Source organism: Bombina bombina, chromosome 1 (assembly GCF_027579735.1).
Source record: "Bombina bombina isolate aBomBom1 chromosome 1, aBomBom1.pri, whole genome shotgun sequence".
NCBI classification, from domain to species: domain Eukaryota; kingdom Metazoa; phylum Chordata; class Amphibia; order Anura; family Bombinatoridae; genus Bombina; species Bombina bombina.
The window spans coordinates 1,204,065,519-1,204,091,610 of record NC_069499.1 but is presented as its reverse complement, the minus strand read 5'-3'; positions in this window follow the sequence as shown (position 1 = coordinate 1,204,091,610).

Sequence of the window (26,092 nt, the reverse complement as noted above, 5' to 3'; positions counted from 1 at the left end):
TGATCGCGTCAAAACGCCATCCAATAAAAGGCACATTCTTGATCACGTAAGAACGCAAACCAAAAAAAGGCGCATCCTTGATCGCGTCAAAACGCAATCCAATAAAAGGCACATTCTTGATCACGTAAGAACGTCAGTCAATACAAGGAATCATTGGACAGCCTGGCAGGTGACGTCTTAAGCAACATGGCGCATCCGAGATCGCTGAAAAACCGCAGCCAATACAAGGACTCAGTTGACAGCTTGGCATATCAATAAGAAACGTATTTATATTTTAGTAACTAGTATGTGTGTAGATTGCTATCTAGGAATGTCACAAAATCATGAATCATCTTTTCGGACTTGACTGTCCCTTTAACTATAGCTATGGTGTATATCTTTAACATTTAAAAGATACACATGAGAAATACATATGCCATTGATGTTTTAAGATATGTTTAGATTGTTTTTGAATAACAATAATGACACATGTATTGATCAAACGTGTCATTTATTCAAGTTGAAATATGGTCAGCCTACCTATAGCCATATATGGGAGGAGAAGTATTTTGTTAACATATTTGTTAAAAATATTCATCATCTAAAATATGCGCATTACACACAGAGATTTATTTGGTTACACTTTTACAATAAGATAGAATTGAAAATGAAATACATGTGCTGTCAACATTACAATAAGATTGTTTATTAATAAGATTATATGTCCTTGTTCATGTAAAAAGGACAAAAACGCTTTAGAAATGGAAATACATTCATTAACAATTGTGCTCACCATCACTTAAAGGGACATTATTTTGTTTTTAAAAAGAGGATACACATAGACAATACTATTTCAATAAAATTAACCCTTTACAGGGATTATATCATTGTATCAATCCTCAGATCATTTGTTAAAGGTGCATCAATTCATGCAGAGTTTCTAAATACACACATGGATGTGAAAATTGAAATATACATATATACACAAATAACAATCTATATATACATATATAAAAGAATTAATATGCTAATCATAATCATGCAATGATAAAGCTTTGAGAAAAATATATAAAGACAAATAATAAAATTGCATTGGAGATGTTAATCTTAAAGTCATTTACAATTGTATTACATATATGATTCTTGAAAATCCATTATTTTTGGTAGGTCCCTTTAAGGATCAACCAGATAAACTAGAGCTTCCAATCAATAAAATGAAGAATGAGGACAAAGAATCGTGCAATGACATGTCTTTTATTAGTATGTAAGAAAACATCAACAACGTTTATAAATAATCTTGTAAAAATAAGGAATATTTGAGCCATATGACAAGGTAACAGAGTGCATCACAGTCCATGAAGAGAGTTGCCAAGGGCCAGCATAGCCCCATTGGAGACATATGACAAGGTAACACAGTGCATCACAGTCCATGAAGAGAGTTCCCAAGGGCCAGCATAGCCCCATTGGAGACATATGACAAGGTAACAGAGTGCATCACAGTCCATGAAGAGAGTTGCCAAGGGCCAGCATAGCCCCATTGGAGACATATGACAAGGTAACACAGTGCATCACAGTCCATGAAGAGAGTTGCCAAGGGCCAGCATAGCCCCATTGGAGACATATGACAAGGTAACAGAGTGCATCACAGTCCATGAAGAGAGTTGCCAAGGGCCAGCATAGCCCCATTGGAGACATATGACAAGGTAACACAGTGCATCACAGTCCATAAAGAGAGTTGCCAAGGGCCAGCATAGCCCCATTGGAGACATATGACAAGGTAACACAGTGCATCACAGTCCATGAAGAGAGTTGCCAAGGGCCAGCATAGCCCCATTGGAGACATATGACAAGGTAACAGAGTGCATCACAGTCCATGAAGAGAGTTGCCAAGGGCCAGCATAGCCCCATTGGAGACATATGACAAGGTAACACAGTGCATCACAGTCCATGAAGAGAGTATTGGAGACATATGACAAGGTAACACAGTGCATCACAGTCCATGAAGAGATTTGCCAAGGGCCATCATAGCCCCATTGGAGACATATGACAAGGTAAAAGAGTGCAACAGGCACAACAATAAACTTAGAAAAAGGCCAAATGGCAACTATAACAAAAACATCAACATGTGGACGGAGGATTCTTATCTGCGCCCTTGGAGCATCTCCACATCCTCCACTTACTGGTCATCCTCTTCATCGTCCTGTGCATGTCCAGCTCCGGATTCAGGCCTTGAATTTAATAGCATGATCTGCCGCAGAGTCAAATCCTGAACCCGGAGCTGGGCCTGCATGGTGTCGTTCATCCCTCTCAGGACAGCTGCGTTCCTCAACACGGCTTGCTCTACTCGTGCTATACCTTCTAGCATGAGCCATGCTGAGTCACAGCCTAAAATAAAGAATAAATCAAATATTAAGGATAATTACACAATAGACGAAAAAATAAGCAAAGATAAATTGTCATCATAAAGACAAATCATTCTTTACATCAATTTGTTTAAATTGATTCTTTACACATTAAATATGTTATTCAGACAGACCGAAATCATTAAAGGGACAGTTTACTCAAACATGTTGTCCCCTTTAATTGGTTTTCGATGATCCACTTATACAGCTTGAGTGTATCAAATCTTGTTAAAGGATTTACATTGTACTTACATTAGCAATTTAAATATTTTAATTATACTGTGGTAGGCACACCTATCCTTAAACATTTTGGCGTTGAGGACAAGCTGTGTAAACATAGCAACCTGAAGAAATTACATTCCCACTGGGTTAGACAAGAGATAATGTATCAACATTTGTACATAAATTGTTGGATCCAAGTAGTGGTGATTGGTATATGTAGTGATATCAAATTAAAGGGACACTGAACCTAAATATTTAATTGACTGATTCAGATAGAGCATGACATTACAAATATGACAAAATTACACATATTCTTTAAATGTTAGAATTCTCTAGCTAGATTTTGAATGCAAGAATGTAGGTTTATAGGGCAGGCCATATTTGTTTATCAACTTTGGTTGTCCCTGCTGGTTGATGGATACATTCATCCAACAATAAAGAAATGATGTCCACAATTATTTTCAATTTAAAATTAATTCTAGGCATTTCTTTGTTTCAATAAAGCTAGCAAGAGAATGAAGAATAATTCATAAGAGTAGTAAATTATAAATTTGATTAATATTGCATGCTCTATTTGAATCACAATAGAAACAATTTTCCTTCAGTGTACCTTTAAGTATCTTATAATGTGGATTTTGAATGATACTTACAGCTGTGCCTGGGAAGGACAATCCGACACCCAGGACAATGAAGGTTGAGACAGGGGGGAGGGATGGGATTGTGTTGGGGAGGGATGAGCTGCTGCTCCGGGGTAGGCCGTACAGCTGGGGAGTGGTGAGTTGGGGTCTGGGCAGCTGTATGGCCCATAATACGGGGAGAGCGGTGAAGGGGGGTGAAGGGGCGTGTTTTGGGAGGGTCAGGGAAGGGGCGTTTTTTGGGAGGGACAGGAAATGACAAATGGGAAGGGCCGGCAGGGGTCTGGGCCTGGGCAGGGGTCTGGGCATGGGCAGGAGTCTGTGCCTGGGCAGGGGTCTGGGCCTGGGCAGTGGTCTGGGCAGGGGTCTGGGCATGGGCAGGGGTCTGTGACTGGTCAGGGGACTGGGCAGGGGCGGAAACCAGATGACCAGAGGTGGAGGATCCATCTGAAAAAAATAATCCAAATATATTAACATCTCATACATCATGAAATCAAATCAACGCATTTCAAATTGATTATGTTTTCAATATACTTCGAAGTGTGTTAGAATTTCTAAACAATTATGAAATGAGGATATGGTATGCATATAGGCACTCAGATGAATATCAATGACTGTCTGTACAATTATAACATTATTATTGTGTTTTGGCCTGGAATATGCATGTGACATAATGATGGCATGAATTATAAATTTATAATAAATAAAAAAACATATTTTCATGCTGCCTGATATAGAAAGGGGGCAGTAGTGTATTTGAACAGACAAATAATATTCCTTTTTAAAGTGCAAAAGTTGTAGACTTTGAATGTCTTCAATAAAATGATTTCCAATAAAGCAACATGTTGGAAACATGATAGATATATTTCACATACCATCAGACTCCAAGGCAGCCTCTTCCTCCTCCGTCACACATGTTAAATCAATCTCTGTAAAACATAACATGTTGTGTACACGTTAAGATCAGATATTATAACATATGTTACTGTTGATCAAAGACACACATCAATGTTGCATTAAGGATATACACACCCAAAGTTATGATTTACATCATTTTGATGGAGCATACAAATGACATTTGATTTGTTATTCTCAATGATTCAGATTTTCAATGTATTGTTTGTATTAGTTTTAAAATCATAAAAGCATAGTACATAGAACATTTAAGATTTCTCATGTGTGTATCACTTGATGACTGTTGTCAAAAATGAACATGGAAACAAACATATGCTATACATCTTCTGAATAACAAAGGTGTAGACTAAGAAAGTTTTAATTATTAATCTTTCAATATTCAAAGAAAATTAATATATAATCAGAGGAGTAAATTATATGTTTGTTTCAAATGTTATGCTTCATCAGAATCATGCTCATAATATTGATTACCAATACACCTTCAATGACATATAAATGAGTCAATGGACTTACCAGGAGACCGCAAAGGCGGCTCTGTGTCACTGCTGGATTCCTGTGGGCTCCCCACACCAACTCTCTCTATGAATGATATAGATATATATTAGTGAACACATTTGGGATAGCACTAAATCACATCTGTAGCGAATTTTAAGAATAATCAACTTGAAAATGTGAAGAATAGAGCAGTCATTAAACAAAGAAATGCTTGATTGAATCAAGGGGATTCTGTTAAAAATGATGTATTGAACATATGTTTAATTTCTGACTATATTAGACATCAAACTCATCTCATACAATGCTATTGCATATCTAAATATACCCATTGATCAATGTTCTTAAAAGAATACACACAAACCACATTTTGAATAACAGCTGTTGACAAATATAAACAAAGACATGTGGCACATCGAGCCATTTGTGCAATGTACAGTAATATTGTTTAGGACACAACTCATATTTATCACAATACAAAACCAAATTGATTAGTACAAATATGTAATCATGGTGCTGTTAGAGTATGCTGATATCTATAAAGTAACTCCAACAGTGAATATGTGAATTATATATCAATATTGTCTAATCCAAAGAATGTAAAGATGAATGAATCTATTGTTTATTAAAGGGACACTGACATGATTTATTTCAATCATTGATTTCACTGTTCAAACTGTTCCAAATGATTTAACATTGACTCCTATTATAATTTGAATGTTGCTACATTTTAATCTTAAAGGCAGATAAGCAATATTGGATTCAATAAATATTGTTTGTTGAAGGTATCCACCAATCATCAATCAAAACCCAGGTTGGTCAACCAAAATTGAGCTGCAGATTAACGTACATTCTTGATTTTAAAATACATTTAGCAATAGAATATTTCACATATGATTATAGTATTATATTTAAATGTTGATTAATATTGCATGCTCTATCTGAATGACAACATTAATAATTTTAGCTCAGTATCCCTTTAATATAAAATTATATTGATTTGACATTGTTGTTGTTAATGAATTCTCTACTCCATATGTTGATGTAATGAATGGGATTGAGCATGCAATTCCAATCTAATATGTTATTTAAGGATATCCTAAGAATTATTTAATTTTCATCTATTAAAGGGACATGAAGCTCTAAATGTGTAATTGTATACTTTTTTAAACTATGTACTACTGTTATCTGAACACATGATTTTAACTTTTGGAAATATGCCAATTTATGCATAGCAAAACAGCCGGATAATACCAGTAATGCATTGTTTAACCTAAACCAAAATCCATTAATTTGTTTATGAAATAAAACAATAGACTGAACCAATGTAGCTCATAAAATGTTTAAACAAAACAATAAAATCACGTTTAAAAATAATTCTATGTAAAATGTAGTTGGCATGTCCCTTAAATGACGTGATCAATTTCAAAAATTGAATCTATATTTTTAAAATCTAAACATATGCAAAATTGTGTGTATTATTTAAAAATGTATACAAATAAGATTAAGCAATACACAAGGGAAGAATATAAATTGGACATTCAAAGAATCTGACATTAAAATTAAGACATCCAGAATAGATTGGATATCTTAAATTCAAAAAAAAAATCAGAGTAGTCTTACAATGTAATCCTATTTTTTTGTTTTATTTATTCTTATTTGCAAAAAGTTTTAAAATCCATTTTGCAGATACATATAAATATTGAACAATGTGGATTTAGTATGTAATGTTCTGTCCATGTTTCTAAGACAAATGTCAATTAAAATGAGACATACCATACTGTGACAAGCCCTGCCTTGAGGATCCAGCACCAACATCCAGATCTGTAATATATTAAATGAGGATTGGATATCATTAATACAAATCATGCCATGTTTAAAATCTTTACATTATTAGCAAATCAATTTAAAAATATTAATCCTTTGGTAGTCCCATGAGTTAATTGTTTCCTCAATTCAATTCATGATAAATATATCCTGTACTCTTATTTTCAATCAGTTGTGTTGTTTACTGTAGCTTTAATTATTTTTTGGTGTTATTTCATTCTCATCAATTGATGGGCATATGTTATAATTTATTTGGATTCTTCTTTTTTTATTATGTATAATATTGAAAATAAGAATACTGTATTCTTCACATATATAATAATTCACATTTCATTTTGACCAACATGTGTAAAGAAATGCCACTTACAGCAAACCCATGTTAACGTGTATGCGAAATTCCATTTTCGCGATCATTGCGCAATGATTCCAAGCGGAATTACGCATCCGTCATTTGACCAACATGTATAAAGCAATGCCACTTACAGCTAACCCATGTTAACGTGTATGCGAAATTCCATTTTCGCGATCATTGCGCAATGATTCCATGTGGAATTACGCATCCGTCATTTGACCAACATGTATAAAGCAATGCCACTTACAGCTAACCCATGTTAACGTGTATGCGAAATTCCATTTTCGCGATCATTGCGCAATGATTCCATGCGGAATTACGCATCCGTCATTTGACCAACATGTATAAAGCAATGCCACTTACAGCTAACCCATGTTAACGTGTATGCGCTATTCCATTTTCGCTCTGTGACGCATATTCTGTAGAGTGCAAGAAACATCATTCCTATTTCATGTGTCACTAATATAAAATCAGATATCTAAATATCATATGTAGTGCATGTTGTGAGATCTGTATAGGTTTAGTATCTGACTATATACACATTTTTAAAAAAAAATAATCAAATATTAAGATATTATATGAAGTTGGATAATTACCTGGTTCAGATTCTCCATCTCCTCCCAGGCCACCGGACGGAGAAGCAGCTGCCCTGGCCCCCGCGTCAGGACTTTCAGATCCCGCAGCTGGGAGGGAAGAAGAGGAGGCCGAGGATGGCGAGGATCTAAATCTTTTGGGGACCCGGAGATTGAGGAGCTCGCATAAAGTCACCTCATAAGGGAGTAGGTACAGTGTCCGCGGGGCCTCTCTTTTGCCCCCTCTTTTACGGGCTTGTACTCAGTCCCTTATGAGGTTGACTTTTTTTGTTAACCGCAACCTCATATCTCCGAATCTCCTCATGATTTGATCCTGGCTCCTCTGGACGTCACACACCAATCTAACCGCATTGGTGATAGACTCCCAGAGGGCCTTCTTAACATGCGCATCTGTCAACCTCCTCTTGTTCCCAAACAGCTGGGGATAAAGGTCCTTGACGGCGTGGACCAGTGCAGCGCTCTCCTCCTTGGTGAACCTGGGAGCTGACATGCCTGCTGGGTTGTCGAATATAATTTTGTATAAATATTATATACTGCCTGCAGGCATTAGAGAACTGACAAAGATGGCAACATGTAATGGACTTTTATATGGTGAAGTAAACATGAGATGCACCATCGGACAAGTTATCTGTACATCTGATTGGATAAAAGTTTGAAATATTGTTAGAATGTCTGTGAGACCATCCTGACTCAAGTTGTGTTTGTGTGATGAACTCTGATTGGCCGTTCCTTAATGTTTCATATCTTAGTAACTTCCTTACACATACCTCCTGGTGGTGCTGTAACTTCATTTTTCATGTAGACTTATTTGTAACTCATGGGCCTGTCATGCGGATATGTGTGACGCAGATTTAATATCCGTGATCCGTTAAATATTAATGATTAAATTCTCTTTAAAATCTAATACTGTCACATTATTAAATGTTGTAGACATTTCTCGGTTTAATAACGGTCTGTTTCTTTAATACAAATACACATTTAATATTGTATGTCTTTATTGTTCATAAAATCCATTTCTTTACTTATTGTGAAGTATTGATATTGCTCTATTAAATGTATTTCATAATGCACATTGATTGTGTGCTATTGCGTGACATTAGACTCTAATGTTTAAAGATGCTAATCTGGTGTTTCAAGATGTGTTTCCCACGCAATATTTCTGAATGTTCAAATTCAGGTTATAATGTCAGTAACTTGGATAATCTGTTTATAAATGTTAAACTACAGGTTTGTTTGTTATTAGTAAATAAACCTTGAGCTTGTATTTGTCTGAAGTGCTCATATATGTTATTGTGCAATGGCGTCTTTATTTTTAAATAGACATTACAACCAAACAATTGTATCTAATGATCTGTAGAGATAGAAAATTGTTTAGACTTTAAAATGTAAATCAATTTATCTTAGTATTTAGATATCCTCAACAGAAGAAATTTAAATGCACATGGTTGAGCCAATCACATAAGGCATCTCTGTGCATCCACCAATCTTCATCTACTGAGCTTATCTCGATATGCTTTTCAAGCAAAGTATGTCAAGATAAGAAGAGAAGTAAATACACTCTTTAAATCTCTTAAAGGGACACTGTCCAAACAAATTTAGCGTTGGTGATTCAGATTGAGCATGAAATGTTAAGCAACTTTATAATTTAATCCGATTCTCAAATGTTAAGAATTATCTTGTTATCTTTCTTTGCAAATCAATAATGATATTTTAGATTACGGACAATTGTTGCAAAAAACCTGGGTTGTCCTTGATGATTGTTGGATAAATTAATCCAACACAAAAAACCAAGTTCTGTCCAGAGTACTGAAGCAAATAAATTATCTATTGAATGCCTTATTTTTAAAGTAATGATAGCAACATCACAAGGAGCATTCATAATATGAGACAATTGTTAAAGTTGCTTAAAATAGAATACTCATTCAGAATGTATAAATCATTAATTTTTTAACTGTCTCCCTTTAAGTATATTTTGAGTTCATGTCCCTTTAAAGAAACATTTCACAATAATGCTTGAAAAATCAGAAACCTAAGCACCTTCCTTTTGCTAAATTAGTATAACATATGAGTAAAGGAAATTTAGATTAACTTCTGAATTGTTTTACACACTGACTGAAATATATATTGTAAAGGAGGTATTTCGGAGTCTTCAGCTTAAAGGGACATTAAGCTATATGTTATGTATGCATTTTGGATAAGATTATAATATTTGAACTACTTAATATGTTTTGGTATTCAATCATTAGATTGTAATGATATATTCTTGGATTAAATACATATCTACATAGGCTATTTTGATGCTGATTGTTGGTTGCACATAGATGCCTTATGTAATTGACTAAGATATGTGCATTGATGTATATTTTTAAAAGTATATTTAAAGAATGAATGTAATTCTATAGTACTTTCTAAATATGTTTAAATTATTTTAAGAATTAATTAAAAATCAATACACAATATACTTTGTGAATGTCCCTTTAAGGACCAAAACATTTGGAATGTTGATTTAACATTGTCAAAATAAACTAAAGGGGAATGAAAATTATATATAGATATGTGATGTCTAACCCAAGAGGTAAGATTTTAAAAACTACATAATATTAATAACTATAGTTAAATGACTCCACTAGAAAATTAAATCGATTAACCTGGCATCCAATAACTAGCTTGTGAAAAATATCAAGTTAAATGACCTACCATTTATAAATGTAAAAATTAAAATAATTTTGAAAATAATGTTTTGAGATACCTAAGGAAGATACAAGATCTTATAAAATTAATTTTACATTCAACAACACTGTCACTTTAATGTAAGTTAACCACTTCCCCTTCTTAAAAGTGAAAACAAATAATTTATGACAAATTTTGACTACATATCCGAAATTATTTTAACATCTAAGAATTTCCAAAGAAAAGCATTGATGGATCTCACTCCCCAATTAATGTTAAAAAAGATAGTTTAATGTAATATTCTCGGAATCAGTGGATTTTCTAAAATTAATGCATTATTTGATCTTATGCATGTGCTTGTCAAATAGACAACTACCAGTCATGGGAGTCAAATTGTTTTTTATTGACAGATTATATGGATATTTATTATAATCTGTTCAAAAGAGTGTATTTAATAATAAAATGTTTATTATTACCATTTAAAAAATTAAAAGTTTCTGAAACAAAAACCAAAAAATATTCCTTGAAGTCATCAGATGACAATCTGAAATAAAAAAACTAATATTTAACAAAGTTAATACACACGTTGTCAAATATTCATAAAATACATTTACAATCATCTTGTGTCTATGCTCTAACTTTGTTCAACATTTTTTCAAGATATTTATTAATTAAATTTATTTAAAAAAAAAAAAACATACACCATTATATTGTGTAATAAAAAATAAATTTAAATATCTGAATTTCTAATTATACATAATAATGTATATCACATTTCAATAATATATATGTATGCTGAACATAAATGTAATATTTCATGTCCATTCAAATACCTCTATATCAACTATAATATGTATTCCTTTTTCTGATTGTGATCCCTAAATATCTAATGATGAAATAAGTATGACTAATGTATGTAAGCTACCAATAATCAACATTCTTCCTGTGATTCTTAACTAGCATGCATTGGTACACCAACCTGGATAATGCATGGTCTTTGAAAGTCAATTCAGGGGTAAACAGTTGATCTTCAATAGGTGTCTTATTCATCAGTTCATAAAATAGAGGACTGTGAAATACCATCTAAAAAAGTAAAATCATCTAAGTGTCTGATTGTGATCCCTAAATATCTAATTAAGAACTAAATATGACTAATGTATGTAAGCTACTAATATTCAACATTCTTCCTGTGATTCTTAACTAGCATGCATTGGTACACCAACCTGGATAATGCATGGTCTTTGAAAGTCAATTCAGGGGTAAACAGTTGATCTTCAATAGGTGTCTTATTCATCAGTTCATAAAATAGAGGACTGTGAAATACCATCTAAAAAAGTAAAATCATCTAAGTGTCTGATTGTGATCCCTAAATATCTAATTAAGAACTAAATATGACTAATGTATGTAAGCTACTAATATTCAACATTCTTCCTGTGATTCTTAACTAGCATGCATTGGTACACCAACCTGGATAATGCATGGTCTTTGAAAGTCAATTCAGGGGTAAACAGTTGATCTTCAATAGGTGTCTTATTCATCAGTTCATAAAATAGAGGACTGTGAAATACCATCTAAAAAAGTAAAATCATCTAAGTGTCTGATTGTGATCCCTAAATATCTAATTAAGAACTAAATATGACTAATGTATGTAAGCTACTAATATTCAACATTCTTCCTGTGATTCTTAACTAGCATGCATTGGTACACCAACCTGGATAATGCATGGTCTTTGAAAGTCAATTCAGGGGTAAACAGTTGATCTTCAATAGGTGTCTTATTCATCAGTTCAAAAATAGAGGACTGTGAAATACCATCTAAAAATTAGAAAATCATCTAAGTGTCTCCAATAGGATGCCTCCACAGCCTTATTCTATCAAATAGTTGGCACTTACCATGTGAACATGTCTTTGTATGGTTTTCAAGGTCAGCAGATTGGAAAGATAATGCCAGACATGATCCCATTGGTATACTTCGATTTCAATCTTGGCTTTTTCCACTGTCAGTCTGGGCAATCTTCACTGTCAGGCTTCTAATTCTTCCCTTTCAGTCTTTAGATTAAGTCAGCTCCCTAATGGCAGAAAAAGTTTAATAAAAATTACTACAAGTGTGTGAATCAGTTCTGTACCCCTCTCCCACCCCCCATTTCAGAATAAATTTCTGTCACTAGCTTACTAAGCGTGTGTAGCTTCTTGTGTTATGTTCTATCAAGTGTGAAGATGAGTCATATTGAGCAGAACAAACCTCTAATGTGTGACATTGAACCATAGTCATGCTAGAGGATCCCATTCTGAGTATTTACATTTTAAGTAATGTGTAAACTAAATACTAGTTTAGAAAATGTATGCCATATGATGTATTTGTGTACAATTCATGCCAGCAACAGTCCATACATTTATACTTACCATCTGATGTCCTCTTTAAAAACCAGGTGGCAAAGACTCGCTACAGGACCCAATGCCCAGAGCATCACCTATATTAATAAATGAAACACATTTTTAGCATTTGATGAACAATCCTAACATGTTTGCACAATTCTCTACTTGTCATTTCCCTAGAGTTCACATCTATTGACAATACTCCAGTCTAACTTCTATTCTTTACCGTCTAAAGTGGCGGTTGATGATGTCTGCTCTGACATTGAGCCCCTCGTCCCGGAATGGCCCCTCTAGAACAGGATCATCCTCCTCATCTCTGAGGAGGTTTCGGTCCGCCGGGACGGCCTGCAGCATCCCAGCCCGCTCTGCAATATTATGCAGGACGCTACAGGCTACAACGATCTTAGCCACCTTCTTTGGGTTGTACTGGAGGGCTCCTCCCGACCTGTCCAGGCACCTGAACCTCATCTTCAGGAGCCCGAACATCCGTTCAACCACCGCCCTGGTTCTCTTATGAGCCCTATTGTAGCGCTCCTCAGACACATCAGTCGGGCTACGCAAGGGGGTAATGAGCCAAGGCCGGCTCATGTACCCAGAATCACCTATAAATTATGAACAGAACATAATTCTAACTGAATTCTCAAAATAGTATTTGTAGTCCAATAAAAAGTTTGGTACACGATAATCCAGTAACAAATGTTTATTTTAAAATAAAAAAATCTAGTTCAATATTATTCTCTATCTTCCCATTTCATCTAAGACATGCTACATATGCGTATTTCTCCTAAATCAAGCCTTGTGTAAAATGCAAACTACATGGTTACATTGCATTCTCTATCTGAGCATTTAAGGTAAGACATGCTACATATCTGTATTGAACTAAAAGATATTAGCGGAAAGAGACAATGACATGGTTAAATTGCATTAGCTAATATCTTCCCATTTCAGCTAAGACATGCTACATATGCATATTCCTCCTAAATCAAACCTTGTGTAAAATGCTAACTACATGGTTACATTGCATTCTCTATCTGAGCATTTAAGGTAAGACATGCTACATATCTGCATTGAACTAAAAGACATTAGCGGAAAGAGACAATGATATGGTTAAATTGCATTAGCTAATATCTTCCCATTTCAGCTAAGACATGCTACATATGCATATTTCTCCTAAACCAAACCTTGTGTAAAATGCAAACTACATGGTTACATTGCATTCTCTATCTGAGCATTTAAGGTAAGACATGCTACATATCTGCATTGAACTAAAAGACATTAGCGGAAAGAGACAATGACATGGTTAAATTGCATTCGCTAATATCTTCCCATTTCAGCTAAGACATGCTACATATGCATATTTCTCCTAAACCAAACCTTGTGTAAAATGCAAACTACATGGTTACATTACATTCTCTATCTGAGCATTTAAGGTAAGACATGCTACATATCTGCATTGAACTAAAAGTAGACATTAGCGGGGGAAAAAAAAAAAAGGTTAAATTGCATCCTATAGCTGAACATTACGCTAACATTTTAAAACTACAGTGGCAATTGTCAAACTAATTAACCATGTTGTGCACAAATACTCACCAACGAGATAACCAGGGGGCATTTGTCTTTCCTCAAACGGTCTCCACAGGGACGACAGAGAGAGGATGCGGGCATCATGACTAGCCCCTCCAAAATTCGCACACACATGCATAATCCTCATCCGTGCGTCACAAACATACTGCACGTTGAGGCTATGAAAATGTTTGCGATTTCTGAAGGGCAAGTCATCAATTGGAGCACGCAGCACAATGTGGGTACAATCTATGGCTCCCAAGACATTGGGCAATTCAGCAATATCAAAGAATTCCCGCTTCAGGCGCCTCCAATCACCATCATTCTGTGGGAATCCTATGTATTGCTTACTGATACGTACCATGGCGTCCAGAAAGTTATCAAACACCACAGAGAATGTACCTTGAGCCAGGCCATGCATGTACAGTTCTCCGGATTGAAAACTCCCGGAGGCCAGAACGTATAGACAGCTTAGCATCTTACTCATGGCGGGAACAGCAGTCCTTATTCTTATACGTGGCTCCAAATGAGGTTTAAGAAGATCGTAAAGGCCAATGAGCTGTTCGCGATCGAGCCGATACTTATCATAAACCTCAAAGTCGCTCATGTTTTCCAAGGTGGGTCTCACCCTGTAGACAGGAGGACCTCGAACCAGACGACCCCTTCGTCTCAGTCTGAGCCGCCGAGGCTGCCTGATTCGACCAACAGCTAGTTCGCCAATAGCAGCACCAGCAGTGTCTACCATGTCATCGTCATCCATCTTTCAAAACAGCGTAACAAGGTATGCACTTGATCTGATGTGGATCACAAGTGATGCTTTGGTCATGTTGTTTGGGGGATTTATAGTACGATTAGTCCAATGGTAGTGAGTTTGTAATGATTGCTAATTGTATTCACTTGTTTGTATGTGAGCGGCGCGAATGCTTTCACAGTGGGCGTTTTTTTGTTGTTTGCTGAAATGTTGTTTTCCAACAATGAATCTCAATGTGAAAGTGTAAAATATCACACATACAGTGCATGTTTGTAATGTTTGATCATATGCGTAATCAATATTTCTTAAACGCGATCTTATAGTAACAAGCACACGTCCAGGCTAACATGAATGAAAGTGCATAGTTGTGTATAATGTGCATCGAATGTGATCGATCAATGTTGCTGCAATATTGTTTGTAAACGATAAAGTAACATCTGCCATCTGTGGTATTGTATATATAAGTGATTGCCGAGCTGTCAATATTGTATGCGTCCCTTTAAAATCGCAATAATAATTCCGAACTTCCCGTCTGCCATCTGTAGTATTGTATATATAAGTGATTGCCGAGCTGTCAATATTGTATGCGTCCCTTTAAAATCGCAATAATAATTCAGAACTTCCCGTCTGCCATCTGTAGTATTGTATATATATGAGTGATTGCCGAGCAGTCAATATTGTATGCGTCCCTTTAAAATCGCAATAATAATTCAGAACTTCCCGTCTGCCATCTGTAGTATTTTATATATAAGTGATTGCCGAGATGTGAATATTGTATGCGTCCCTTTCAAATCGCACTAATACTGAATAACTTCCGGCTGCCATCTGTAGTATTGTATATATAAGTGATTGCCGAGCTGTCAATATTGTATGCGTCCCTTTAAAATCGCAATAATAATTCCGAACTTCCCGTCTGCCATCTGTAGTATTGTATATATAAGTGATTGCCGAGCTGTCAATATTGTATGTGTCCCTTTCAAATCGCAATAATAATTCCGAACTTCCCGTCTGCCATCTGTAGTATTGTATATATAAGTGATTGCCGAGCTGTCAATATTGTATGCGTCCCTTTCAAATCGCACTAATACTGAAGAACTTCCGGCTGTCATCTGTAGTATTATATATATATAAGTGATTGCCGAGCTGTCAATATTGTACTCGTCCATTTAAAATGGCACTAATACTGAATAACTTCCGGCTGTCATCTGTAGTATTGTATATATAAGTGATTGCCGAGCTGTCAATATTGCATGCGTCCCATTAAAATGGCACTAATACTGAATAACTTCCGGCTGTCATCTGTACTATTGTATATATAAGTGATTGCCGAGCTGTCAATATTGTATGCGTCCCTTTCAAATCGCACTAATACTGAATAACTTCCGGCTGTCATCTGTAGTATTATATATATAAGTGATTTGCGATCTGACAATATTTATTAATTGTCCCATTCAAATCTCCCTAATAATGCTGTTCCAAACTGTTCTTTACGTATATGTTGTATTGTAGTATTGAGTGTTAAAGTTCCTAAAGGGGCGGTACAGTCGTGAATCTGTAATGTGTATGGTTGAATCTTCTAATGACGTCATGATATTATTAACCTGCCTATGTAGTTCTGAAATCCTCATTGTGTTGTTGTATTGTGCTACATTGTTATTGTGTGCTGAATAAAATCTAAATGTGTGCTTTGTGGTTGCGTGATGGGTGATGCGTGTTATGTACATGTACGTATATATTGTGATTGTGTCCCACATATGCTGACTTCTATATAGCGGTCTGGCATTGTTGTTCCTTCCCATAAAGTGACATCTGTAATCTGGTGTAATGATGTTCTTGTTGTACGTAATTCCTAATGGTTTCTGGTGATGGAATCATGATGTTAAAAGTACAGTAAAATCCATATGTTGTGTTTTGTGATTCCTCGAGAGAATGTAATGTGTTTTTCCCCCATCATTTGAATGCACATGTATGACTGAATGTTAAAAGTAATGTATGTGCATCCATGACTGATCATGTGTTAAGCCTATGTATATATGCTGTTGCTGCAAGCATATGAGTTGAATAACTGAAATGCAATAATAAAGGTAAATGAGAATTGTTTCCCATTGTGTAGTGTTTGTGAATCCTGAAAAGTTGACATTATTTTTGTGTCCGTTTAAATGTAATATTTTTTTAAATAAAAGTTTGTTACTAGTGATGTTGATTTGTAGTTGATGTAATATAAAAGTCTGAAACAATTTAATGGTGTTGTGAATATTCAATAAGTAAAATCCATAAATCCACCATAGGGAAATAGTCATTTCTTGATCTATTTATCATAGCTGGGTCTAACGCATAAAAGCATGTATTTTCTAGCGCTGGTATTTGGAGTTTTTCTGTCTACGCTATTTGCGTGCGTTAGGGAAATGTGGGTTTCGCGTGCACGAGCACGTCTTCCCAATAGAAGTCAATGGAGGCTCTAAAAATTGGTAATTTTTTTTTTCTAAGACTGGTTTTCCTCGTAAAGTGAGTGACGTCATGAGCTTGTGTGAAAAAGTAACTAAATCGTGTTCTTTTTGTAATAAATAAATATTTTTTGCACGTCATGTGGTGTATATTGTTTGTATGCATCGATGAGTGTATATTTGTGATAATCTTATTAGTTAGATGTAGGTATATGAGGGTCTTTTCCCGTGTGTCAATGTAAGTCAATGGGAAAATGGATTTGTGTTGTTTTTTTTCTAACACCCGAGATCTCGCAACTTTGATCCTTTATATTTTGATGAAAAATTAATACATCTTAAAAATAAATATAGTGTAGTGTTTGTATGAGTGTAAGTGTAGTTTGTGTAATATTTGTTTTGTGATTCGTGAATGTTTATTTTGTCGGTATATGTTTACTACTGGGTCTGAGGTGTCGGTAGAAATTTGAGCGTTGGGTGATTTTTGAGTGTCGGTAACTGAACTCTAAATACCGGAGTCCGTAAGAAACCAGCGTTAGTGTCCTCTAACGCTGGTTTTCACGGCTAACGCCAAACTCCAAATCTAGGCCAGAGTATTTTATTTTTGCTCAAACAATGGAGGAATAACAAAATTATCCTGCATATTAGTGCAAGTTATTATTACTCCTTTATGTCCCTTTAATAAGTTTATCCCCAGATATTTATTTGTTATATCAGTATAATCTCTTGAACATATATGTCTGTGAGTTGTTAGTTTTTAATATAAATAATGTAACAAGGTGTTATTAATTTGATGTCACCTATTAGTTGATAATTATGCTACCAATGGTGTAGGTAGCCCATTCTTATATGTGATTTTGAGTAGTAGAACATCTAAGGCAGTATTAATGTGATTCAGATAGAGCATGGAATTTTAAGCAACTTTCTAATTTACTCCTATTAGCAAATGTTCTTTATTCTCTTTGTATCTTTATTTGAAAAGCAAGAATGTAAGTTTAGATGCCGGACTATTTTTGGTGAACAACCTGGGTTGTTCTTGCTGATTGGTGGATAAATTCATCCACCAATAAACATGTGCTGTCCAGGGTCTGGGCTTTCTTTTTCAAATAAAGATAGCAAGAGAATGAAGAAAATTTAGGAGTAAATTAGAAAGTTGCTTACAATTGCATGCTCTATCTGAATCACAAAAGAAAAAAAATGGGTTCAGTGTTCCTTTAAGTGCAGAGATAAACATACCAGGAAGTGCACACAATGGCCATTGTTTCAACAAGATGCCTTAGGCTCAGCAACATAGTACACACAATAAAGATTGACTTTTAATCTTGTTTGCTAAAGAATGTTATAAAAGTTGGTACACAAGAATGAATAAGTGTACAAAAGATACTATAAGCAAAATGTAATCAAATGCAAATCAAGAAGATTAAAAAAGATAAATACCTCAAAATACACATGCATGCGTTTTTGCAGAAACACTTATGCATGACTCATTCTCATGTGTTTTATAATTTTCAATTATCATTTCCATAAAAAAACAACAACTTAAATAGATCTCAGAGGAACCCCACAGCAGAAGATATTGTGACCTGAAATCCAGGGTCTGCTCAACCATGGGACCAAGTGGGTCCAACCAGAGACATGTGCAGCCTACTGCATTAGGGTGTGCACTAACTACTAACTATATATATATATATATATATATATATATGACCATACCACTGCTCTCTCCCCCTTCTATTCCCCATTCTCTCTCCCCCTTCCCATGCACATACCCCTGCTTACTCCCCGTTTCCATGCCCATACCCCTTCTCACTCCCCCTCCAATGACCATACCACTTCTCTCTCATCCTTCTATACCCCTTCTCTCTCCCCCTTCCATGCCCTTAATCTCTCTTCCCTTCCATGCCCATACCCCTTCTCTCTCCCCTTCTGTGTTCCTTGTCTCTCCCCCTTCCATGTCCCTTCTCTTGTCATCCTCCCATGCCCCTTCTCTTACCCCCCTTTCCATGCCTATACCCTTTATCTATGCCCCTTTTCTCTCTCACCAAAGCCCCCTCCACACTCAAACCTTAGTGCTAATTCCAGTGTGTGGCAGCGGTGCACTTTAAGGAGGGGGTAGTAATATGACAACACATCATATCCTCTGCTTCCCTCACCAATTGTCTGCTACGTGCTAGAATAGAATGTCCTGCGTAGAAGCCTGGCAAAACAAGACATCTCTCTAAGTTAGGGGCATGGATGAGCCAAGGGTACATGCCCCCTGGGTGCAGAAATATTTGCTGCCCCCCCCCCCCCCAAAGAAAAAATACAGAACAAAACAATTTATTTTAATTATAGTGGCCTATCATCTTTATTATGTAATAGATATTGGTCTACACTCTCTTCTAGTGATACTTATTATATGTATTGTATTAAAGGGACATTAAACACTTTGAGATGGTAATATAAAATGATAAATTGTATATAATAAAACAACTCTGCAATATACTTTCATTATTTATTTTGTCCTCTTTGCCTGTAATTCCATTCTGAAATTGTGAGCTTTTCAGTTCCTGTTAGAAATGGAAGTGCAGAACACTGTTAAATCCAGCACAACCATTGGCTGCACACTCTAGTGACCTATTTATAACTGACCCTAATTGGCCACAGCAGAGAAGGTAACACAAGTTACAACATGGCAGCTCACAGTGTTTTATAGGCACTAAAACTTTGCACTTATTTTGTCACTTTTTAAACAACTAATGACACTTTAAAAAATACATCTACATGTTAGTCATGGACTAATCTTATCTTTGAATGCATCATTCTATCTAGCATGTATTTAGTGTATAATGTCCCTTTAAGCAGGAAAAATAGTCCATACATATATTTACACACACATAGTTCTATATACACACGTAAACACTCATACATACACACACAATTATACTTACACACACACATATATATATAAGTATAAAAGTACAAAAGATATAAGATGGCGCTATAAACAGCTCATATCCATGGATATGAGCTGTTTATAGCGCCATCTTATATCTTTTGTACTTCTATTTTTTAGAAAAGTCTAAGGGACTTGGTTCCTTCTGTGTATATATTATAGATTTATATGATCTGGAATTAATATATCACAGAATTAGGACTTCTGTAAGTGTGAGCGCTTTTTGGGGCTTGTCTGGAGACACTCTTTGTCATCAGATATTATAGTTTCTGTTATTATATATATATATATATATATATATATATATATATATATATATATATATATATATATATAAAAAGAGAGAGAGCGAGAGTAGTTCATTTACAAGTCTAGACAGGTGTACACATATATGAAAATTTCCAAAGTTTTGGGCACTCACAGGTCTTAATGAAGTTCAATACTTTTATTAAGTACCATACAAAAATAGTTTTCAAGACATCAATGTGTTCCCCAAATTTGAAGGGACATGTCTGATAATTAAAGGGACACTGAACCAAAAAAAATTCTATTGTGATTCAGATAGAGCATGCAATTTTAAGCAACTTTCTAATTTACTCCTATTATCAAATCCTTTTCATTCTCTTGGTATCTTTATTTGAAATGGAAGAATGTAAGTTTAGATGCTGGCCCATTTTTGGTGAACACACTTTGTTGCTCTTGCTGATTGGTGGGTAAATTCACCTACCAATAAACAAGTGCTTTCCATGGTCCTGAACCAAAAAAATAGCTTAGATGCCTTCTTTTTCAAATTAAGAAAGCAAGAGAACGAAGAAAAATTGATGATAGGAGTAAATTAGAAAGTTGTTCAAAATTGCATGCTCTATCTGAATCACATAAGAAAAAATGTGGGTTCAGTGTCTCTTTAATAAATGTTTATACTAATTGCCAAATTGGAGTGCTGGTCTGGAACCACGTGATCGCATCAGTGAAGCTTTTCAAATATTGTAGACACCGCTATCTGGAGATTAAGTATAGGGAATCTATGTCATTCCCAGTAATAATACAGCATTGTAATAAGCAGTGATCATGATAATTAAACACAGATCACACTGGTTACCATAGTCAGTTGTTTGGGAGGCAACTATAGTAACGATTCCATGTAACTACTATTTAGCTACTCAGAAGAGGAAGTAATAGTAAACACGGGCTGTGTATTTGGTGGCTTAATATTGTGTCCACAAATCACGCAAAGAGGGTGTGGGTACAATAGGAAGTGTTAATCCCAATGTAATGATATAGTAATAGTTAAGTACGTTATGAATATCTAAGTGAAAACCCATTGCTAAAAAAAAACAGTATTATATGTGATAAAAATGGAAAGGAAATTTACAATCCAGTCCCTTTCTTTTTTCTTTTCTTATTTTGTTCCGGTTTGTAAATGTGAATATTGACAGGTGTATGTCATCACAAAGTAAGGGGGAGGGGTTATTGGGTCTATAGGTAACAACTCTGTGACATTGCTTGTTAGGTGTCTTGGGGAACACATGGATGTCTTGAAAAAGGCAGTCTTGGGGAAACTATTTTTTATGGTATTTAATAAAAGTATTGAACTTCATTAAAATTATGGTAAAGTTCATTGCTTTACATAGTGAGTTGTTTGGGAGGCAACTATAGTAACGATTCCATGTGACTACTATTTAGCTACTCAGAAGAGGAAGTAATAGTAAACACGGGCTGTGTATTTGGTGGCTTAATATTGTGTCCACAAATCACGCAAAGAGGGTGTGGGTACAATAGGAAGTGTTAATCCCAATGTAATGATATAGTAATAGTTAAGTACGTTATGAATATCTAAGTGAAAACCCATTGCTAAAAAAACAGTATTATATGTTATGCGTATGGAAAGGAAATTTACAATCCAGTCCCTTTCTTTTTTCTTTTCTTATTTTGTTCCGGTTTGTAAATGTGAATATTGACAGGTGTATGTCATCACAAAGTAAGGGGGAGGGGTTATTGGGTCTATAGGTAACAACTGTGACATTGCTTGTTAGGCAGTCTTGGGGAACACATGGATGTCTTGAAAAAGGAAGTCTTGGCGAAACTATTTTTTATGGTATTTAATAAAAGTATTGAACTTCATTAAAATGATGGTAAAGTTCATTGCTTTGCACAATACCATTAGAGGGACTATCAAAAATAAACATCACTTTCATTCATATTTTTAGTTAAAGAGTCAAATAAACCTCTTATTGCCGATACTGTCTCTGTATTTGGGATGCCTCTCCTCCACCCACTGCTGATGTCCTCTTTTCTTTTTCTTGACATCTGTATCTGATATCCAATTGATCTCCAGGCCGTTAGGCGCTCAACCCTCCAGAAAAAAACATAATTCAGAAGTAATGCGCATGTGCTACATTTCACCCTAGGTGCCTACGTAGAGAGCGGGTGGGGGACCTCTCTCTACATCACAGGCAATCAAAAGCTGGAACTTCAAAGGGGTGGACAAAGGACCAGTAAATACATAGATATTTTTTAAAAGATAGGGATACATTTTTTTTTAAAAATTATGCGACTTTAGTAAACATCATAATAGTAACCTAATGAGCTATTCCAGAAAGCTCAAATTTACCATCACTTTAAGACATATGAGGGCCCTAATTCTTTGGAACTTTCTATATGCCGGAGCACCAGGGCAAGTGAAAAAAAGTTATACTAGGTGTTGAGTGCATGAAACGGGACTTTTTTTAAATAATTTGTATTAGATGGTGTTATTATGAGTCTAACTGTACTTTTAAATATATGTGTTTTGTGCATCTTTTTATTCGAGCATAACCGTTAACAAGAGATCTGAAGTCGTGCTATCCTGACAGCTGTTTAAATTAATTTGCGCTCAAGCGAACATGTTTAATTTCAACTTGTAATATGAGCACTATTTCCAAAGTGCGAAAACAACTGGCGCACAACAGCACACCACTCGTAATCTGGCCCTGTGTCAGTTATGCATAAGAGGATAATCTCCTTCAGCATTTACTTCTCTAACGTCTCATACATAAGTCTTTTATTTCAATTTGGTTTTATTGATTTGCTTTCTTTATTATGATTCTTTTTCATAAGGTCTAAACCCCCTATTACATCCTACGTAGTGTAGCATAACATGAAATAATAAGACAGCACACCAAGTTGGGAGGAAAAGACCGGTCACGGTCGCGTTTATTAAATAAACGAATAACTAGTGCCTAATGCGTTATTCAAATTTACCTTAGGCACTTTTCTTAATACCAAACTTGGCAACAAGTTCGTTAACAATAAACGTTGGCGGCATCTCACCCTAACCTAGCCCCTTTAGGCAGATGGTCAAGGCCCCTTTCGATGCCTGCAACGTGACACCCGGCTGTCACGCCCAATGGCACTGAGAGAGAGCTGTGATGGTTTAGAGGTGTTCGGTCTTGTTCGCCAGGGAGAGGACCCCCAGGCCGGCGCCTGGCGGGCGTAACCCCCCCCCTTTAATTAGACCGGCACTCTTCTCTCTCCGTGCCCGCTCCCCAGGGCCCTGACCACCCGCCCAACAAGGCATCAACCCAACCCAGTACGGTGACCTCTCTCAATCGAATCGTACAACCCTATTGATAGAGGTGGGTGACTAAAATTAAGAACCCGGTCTTACACAAGGCTAGCTCAATTAAACCTACCCCTGCCGGGTTAGCTCACCCTACAAGCCACATCGCCGCCAATCCACTGCTACTCCGGGGACGGGTGGGCGGGAAACTTTCCTCTTGAAGTCTGGAACCGAAAAGAGGCCGGATACTCTGCTGTAGGACCCTATAAAGGTAAGAACAAAACAATGTAACAAACAAACTCACATTCTCCAGACTTCAAGTTGGTAATCCCTTAGTGATGTTACAGGCCCACTAGAGGGCCCTCCACTCTCATAAGGTCTAAACCGCCTATTACGTCCTACGTAGTGTAGCATAACATGAAATAATAAGACAGCACACCAAGTTGGGAGGAAAAGACCGGTCACGGTCGCGTTTATTAAATAAACGAATAACTAGTGCCTAATGCGTTATTCGAATTTACCTTAGGCACTTTTCTTAATACCAAACTTGGCAACAAGTTCGTTAACAACAAACGTTGGCGGCATCTCACCCTAACCTAGCCCCTTTAGGCAGATGGTCAAGGCCCCTTTCGATGCCTGCAACGTGACACCCGGCTGTCACGCCCAATGGCACTGAGAGAGAGCTGTGATGGTTTAGAGGTGTTCGGTCTTGTTCGCCAGGGAGAGGACCCCCAGGCCGGCGCCTGCCGGGTGTAACCCCCCCCCTTTAATTAGACCGGCACTCTTCTCTCTCCGTGCCCGCTCCCCAGGGCCCTGACCACCTGCCACAAGAGCCAGGTGTTCTCTTGCCGCCACTTAACCGACAGGCACCTACAATAAATTAACATGTCAACAGTAACATATAACCTAAAGAAACAATAAAAATCAACTTTTTTTTTTTTTTTTTGAACTATAATACCCTTAACAAAGTGCTCTTAATGTCTGACAGAAACATGTCCAACCCGACGTCAGTCAGGTGGACCCCATCAGGGCGAAATAGGTCCTTCTTGTCGGCCGTTATCCCATCGTGTCTAATCACGAAGCCCCCCAAGGCCGTGACCGCTCTTCCCAACTCTCTATTGACCTTCTTCCGCACGTTATAGGCTGCTTTCTGGGTCACAATGTGTCGCCAATGCAGCCGAGCAACCACATTTGACCAACCTATTTTGACCTCTTTCAACCACGTGTGCACCCACTTAAGATCCGCTGTCATCCTTTTAATAAGGTCCAGGGCCAGCAATGCACCTAAGTCATTACCCCCCAAATGCAGCACAATGACATTCGGCTGCCCCCACCTCCTATGTGCATCCTGCAACAAGGCTGGTAAATCGTCCCACACAAGACCCCTGCGTCCCAACCACCGGAAGTTTGCCCTGGACGTTCGGAATCCAAGTTGTTGCCCTTCCGGCATCCGCAGTGCCCTGATGGACGCCCAGTGGATAAATGAGTGTCCCACTATCCACACTCGAACCGGTGGTGAACTTCCTACTGTACCTGGTAAAACAGACGACACCAAATTAACCTGGGCTAGCGCCCTAGCCCCGCAACAACCGCCCACTCACCTTCTGAAAATCCATCAGCAGCCCTGTCCCCACACGCACCCGCCAACTCACCGGGTGTCGCACAGGAGCCAACTCGCATAACAATCAAAGCCACCAGGCCGCCACCTATCCTAGCAATGTGGACCTGGTGTGGGCCTAATATACGCCTTAAATTGGGCTGACTTCCATCTTCCCAAGCGCTTAATCTCCACCAATGATTCCCGTTTCTCCGCTGCGCTAGTTGCAGCGCTTATCCAAAAGGAATGGGCCGCTATTCTCTTCGGGTCCAAGCCCGCCAACTCCGCCGTCTTAGCGAGAACTCTCCTGAACTGAAATTTGGACAATGCGGACCCATCCTCGTGCACAAGAAAATGCGCGCCGTGTCCCGGACGGAGTTTCACAAACTCCTCTACGCAACGCACAGGGCAACATATTGCTACCTCATGGCGCGCGAGAGGCAGCCATGTGCCTTTGCCCTCCTGGTCGGTTTTTGACCTAGGAACGTACAATAGCACACCCCCTTGTGCTAATCGTACGTGCTCCGCCAATACCCCACCAGACCCCTCCGTCTTCGACGAGGAGACCAGTTCGCTCACCCGAAGAGCACCCACAAATGCCAACGCAAAAGCGGTTCTAAACAGCAACGTCTCGTAGTCAGACTTGCATACGTCTTACAGAAACCGAGCCAACTGCTCTAGTCTGTCCGCTGTAATAGGTTCCCTCTTATCCTTTACGCGGGGAGCAGTTCTCCCCATCCCTTCAGCACTTTTCTTACTAGAAAAGCCCTGGAGTGGTCGACAAAACCCAAAGCCTGGTTAAAGA